Here is a 5,636-nt window from a genome sequence, read left to right as displayed (position 1 = left end):
TCCTGTTTTACTCCCAAGAGCCTTGGCGTGTGCTTTACCTTGTCCTTCTGGATAGAGAACCGCATCAGGAACTTTCGTGAGAGGTCGTCAAAGCTAGTGACCGACCTTGGGGGAAGACTATCGAACCACTTCATCGCTGCTTTCGTTAAGGTGGTCGGGAAAGCCTTGCAGCAAGTAGCATCAGAAGCGTCGGCCAGGTACATCCGACTTTTAAATTTGCTTAAATGATGCTTGGGATCCGTGGTCCCATCGTAGAGGTCCATATCAGGGCTTTTAAAATTTTTCGGAACTTTTGCCCTCATTATGTCCTCACTGAATGGGTCTTCCCCTCCCAGTGGAGAATCCTCCTGGCCACTGCGAGAACTCCGGCCTTTGAGAGCAGATTCTAACTTTAGGAGCTTTTTCTCGAGCTCCTTTCATCGCTCGATTTTGTTCCTCAAGTTTCTCTCTGCCTCTCGTTGCCGTTCCAGTTCTTGTTCCAACTGCTCCAGGCTCCCTTGGTGGCCGTGGAACAATCCCATGAAATCGGCTGCATGGGGTTGTCCTTCCTTTCCTGATTCACGCCCTTCAGAAGAGTTTGTCTTTGAGTCTTTCAACCCAGAGGTGCCTTCTCTATGCTGGTTGTTTACCCCTTGGTGGGTGGCTATGTCCACGTCGTTGTTCCCAATGTCTAGATTCTCTTGCTCAGAATCAGACGCTGTGTGGCCATCTTCGGGTGAATTGTCCACCATTACTGGTTGATCTCTCAGGTCCCCGGCAATGGCGCTAATGTTATGTTGGGTAACCAGAGATTAGTGACTGGACTCGTTGGGTTGGCCTAATCGTCTAAAGAAGAAAGTCTCCGACTTGGTTCGCATCAGGGAGCCTCTGTTCGACTAGTGTGTATGAGAGAATGGGGGTGGTACCTGCAAAGACACTCCGATGCTTAAGTTAGCAAGGGCCTAAGCAGGTTTAGAGAGTATTGGAACTTAGAGATACTTGAGGGGTGTCAGTGTATTTATAGTGGTGAACCAATAACCACTGTTGGAGTAGTTCCACCTTTTAAGGAGGATAACCGTCCCTTTATCTTAGGGAAGTTGAGATATGCCTCCTGGAAGTGGGTTGAGAGATTTTAGGGGTAGTTACTTATTTGAATAAGTGTTATCTGGCAGCTAATCTTCGATCCCGACTTCCTCGTAGTGAAGTTTGTGTTGAATCCGACCTCCTTGGAGGAGGTCGGTTACGGGTGGAGACCAATCTATGGATTGGGCCCTTTTTATTCTATTAGGACCTGGGACTTTTAGTGTTGGGCCAGGGTATGAACAATGATATTACTATGTTTCTGTATTTTCTATGCTTCATGTATGTATTATCTATTTATTTATTACCTATTTTGTTATATCTTCTATATATCTGACATGCAATCTCGATTAGCGCTACAGGCTCATATGGATATATTTAATATAAGGTCTAGAGTCTCTAAGAAAAGCCGTGAAGTAGTTCCTGGCGGCTAGCATTGGTCATGACATGATAAAAGATGGGTTGTTACATTTTTTATATGCTCATTCTATTATATTATTCTTTTGATAATTTAATTATTGTTCTTACTCCAACTTATTCTTTTCGTCTAATGTTCTAGTGAGATTATCTTTTACCACAATCGTTTACAATGCACCGCATCCATCAAATACAATCTCAAGTTGTATTCACTGATTCGGGTTCTAATTACATGGATGTAAGCGTCAAAAGAAGGGGCAGTAAACTCTATTTTATCGAATGATGGTTAGATCTACTCACATTTTATGACCAACCTAATGGGATATGGGTAAAGTTAGTTTTCTTGGGAGTAGCTCGATTTTTTATTGAGGAATTGTTTTCACAGAACTTTGTAGGCCAAGTTCAAGTTCCATCCCCTCCATGCTTTTTACTTCTGTTCGAAAATTTTCAAAGTAGAGCACATAATGAGATTGAATTTCCTCAATTTAAGTTTAGTTTTGGTAAATTCGTATCAAACTCGGAGATGCAATTTCAACGATTGATAATAAGTTCAATTTTTTTATTTTAAACATTTCGTAATTAAAATAATTTTATAATATATTGTGTTTTTTTTTTAAAAAATTACCAGCCTTCTTTTACATCAACGCAATGCCATTGAGGGGAATAATGGTCAGTTTAGTTTCTCAATGTGGCAATTCTATACATTGTCGCATTGCATGGATAGCGGATGATGAAACTTATTTAACAAGGGGATGGTCTGAATTTGCATGAGTTCTAAATGTTCGAACTTATGATGTTGTTTCAGTTGGCTATCGTTACGAGAATAACTCTAATCTATACGTGTCTAAATACTATAATAGATTAAATATTACTTAAATAATTTAGTTCTAATATTGATATTTAATTAGATTAGTTTTAGAGAAATTTAAATTGTTACCTCAATTTATATATTACCACTATTCTTCTTGGATATGTTATTTTTAATTTTTATAATAAAATTTCTTTTTTTTTTAATTTTTAAGTTTATTTTTTTCTTTTTTTTTTGTATTTCAGATTAGTAATGTAATTATTAAGAGAAGTGTAATTCATCAATAAATTAGAGTGATTAAAAGTTTAATTATATTGTGTAGATACAAGATTGGTTAATTAAAATTAAGGCGTGGTAAAAGAAAGAGAGTCACAATACGTGATTTTGCTTTTCTTGCTAACATACGAAGATACGTGAAAGAAAAAAAATTAAAACATCACTATTTTAAAAAAATTATTAATCATGCGTATGAATAGAGATTGGAGAATATACATGAATATAAAAAATAAAAAATTATTACACAATTGTAGAATAAAAAATAATCATAACAAAAAATAATTAATATCTGTGATTTAAATATTTTTATATATAATTAATATATATGTATGCATAAATAAGGAAATATTTAGAATTATTTAACAAAATTAATATATACGTATACATAAATAAAAAAATTACTATAATTTATGAAGATTACACATACGATGACATTAATAATAAAAAATAAAAAAATTATTAAATGATTGTAAGCTAAAAAAATGATTAAAAAATAATTAAGAATGAACTTATTAAGGGGAGAAATATTTTACAATAATAAAATTCATTATTCAATCAAGAGTTATTTGGCAAAAATGTTTAAGAATGAACTGATTGAGGGGATAATCTATGTGTTCTCAAATTTTGTGACTGAGGAATCAATCAAAATTTATCTTCCAATAATAATTTTTAAAAAGGAGTTACGTATAGTAAATACGGTCGATGATCGTAAAATTTCTTACAATCATTTCAATTTTCTTGCTCATACTGATATATTAAAACAAACAAATAAACAGTCTAACTTATTTGGTACATAGTTAATTTTTGTATTAATCTACACAAAATTATTTTTTATTTTAATTTTTGCCAAGAAATTATATAATAGCGTCATTTTAACAATAACATAAATTTTAACATTTAATTTATACAAATGTTTAAAATTGTATTTGTGAATTTTTTTAAGGTATATCCTTTCATTAATATATTGTTAGTTTTATCATTTAGTATAAAAAAAATTGATAAAATCTCTTTAATTTATAAGTAATTTATTATATTATTCATTTATTTGTTCTTAATTTGATACTTTTAATTCAGTTTTTTTTTTTTCAATTTAGATGTTAATGGACTCTTGACCGAAAAAAGAGAACTTATATCATGGTCAAAAACAGATAAAAGTGGTCATTATATTGTAGTTGATCTTCATGATTTATATTATATGAAAGTTTAATATTTCACAATGAGATTTTATTTTGTAATAATTATCTATTTATATGCAAAATTTTTTATCCTTTTTCATGATATATTACTACTTATTTCTCTTAATTTCCGCTTTTATTTAGAAATGAAGAAAAAATAAAGTGCACACTATGAAATCAATATGCAATCTAATTACTCAATTATCTACGTGATCACCAAGTAATCGAATACATATTTATTCTCTAATTTGCAAAACTTACCAAATACACCGGTAAGCATATTGGTTTAACTTTTTATTTAATATATTTGTTTATGTTATATCTGTAATCATATTATATCTATTTTTACGTATATATTTTTTTAAAAATACTCTTAATATTAGCACACGGTGTATTAAAAAATATTTTAAAATTAACTTTAACATATGATAAAAATAAAAATTAAACTAAATAGATATTATAAATACGAATACAGGCACGACCCATTTAATTCAACTCCAAACACAATCACAGCAAAGAACTCGCTAACCCACCTATTTAATAACCTCACATATTTTTATAAATCTACCTAGCAATTTTCCTCTTCTTTTGACTAGGATCATGAAATTCATCATAATTGAGGTCTAATAGCTCCATGTTACAACCAAACCCAAAAATAGTCCTAAACCTAAATAAATAAACAAATTTAGTGGCCACTCAACAACATAAAGAACAAACTCGTTGCGCTGAGGTATATCCTTTCATTAATATATTGTTAGTTTTATCATTTAGTATAAAAAAAATTGATAAAATCTCTTTAATTTATAAGTAATTTATTATATTATTCATTTATTTGTTCTTAATTTGATACTTTTAATTCAGTTTTTTTTTTTTCAATTTAGATGTTAATGGACTCTTGACCGAAAAAAGAGAACTTATATCATGGTCAAAAACAGATAAAAGTGGTCATTATATTGTAGTTGATCTTCATGATTTATATTATATGAAAGTTTAATATTTCACAATGAGATTTTATTTTGTAATAATTATCTATTTATATGCAAAATTTTTTATCCTTTTTCATGATATATTACTACTTATTTCTCTTAATTTCCGCTTTTATTTAGAAATGAAGAAAAAATAAAGTGCACACTATGAAATCAATATGCAATCTAATTACTCAATTATCTACGTGATCACCAAGTAATCGAATACATATTTATTCTCTAATTTGCAAAACTTACCAAATACACCGGTAAGCATATTGGTTTAACTTTTTATTTAATATATTTGTTTATGTTATATCTGTAATCATATTATATCTATTTTTACGTATATATTTTTTTAAAAATACTCTTAATATTAGCACACGGTGTATTAAAAAATATTTTAAAATTAACTTTAACATATGATAAAAATAAAAATTAAACTAAATAGATATTATAAATACGAATACAGGCACGACCCATTTAATTCAACTCCAAACACAATCACAGCAAAGAACTCGCTAACCCACCTATTTAATAACCTCACATATTTTTATAAATCTACCTAGCAATTTTCCTCTTCTTTTGACTAGGATCATGAAATTCATCATAATTGAGGTCTAATAGCTCCATGTTACAACCAAACCCAAAAATAGTCCTAAACCTAAATAAATAAACAAATTTAGTGGCCACTCAACAACATAAAGAACAAACTCGTTGCGCTGCTACGTGCTTGCCATTAGAGTATGTTAATAAAAATGATTAATAACTACATTAGAGTTGATACACTTAATACCAGATTAAGAAAAAACAAACAATGCATGACATGTTACTTTTTTATTAATCAAATAATTATAATTTAAATTAATTTTAATAAAATAACTTAAAATTATAATTTCAATTTTATCACGTGTATGGCACGAATTATTACACTTG

This window comes from Arachis ipaensis, chromosome B06, assembly GCF_000816755.2.
Source record: "Arachis ipaensis cultivar K30076 chromosome B06, Araip1.1, whole genome shotgun sequence".
NCBI lineage: Eukaryota > Viridiplantae > Streptophyta > Magnoliopsida > Fabales > Fabaceae > Arachis > Arachis ipaensis.
The sequence above is the reverse complement of the archived record's forward strand: the minus strand, read 5'-3'. Positions refer to the sequence as shown.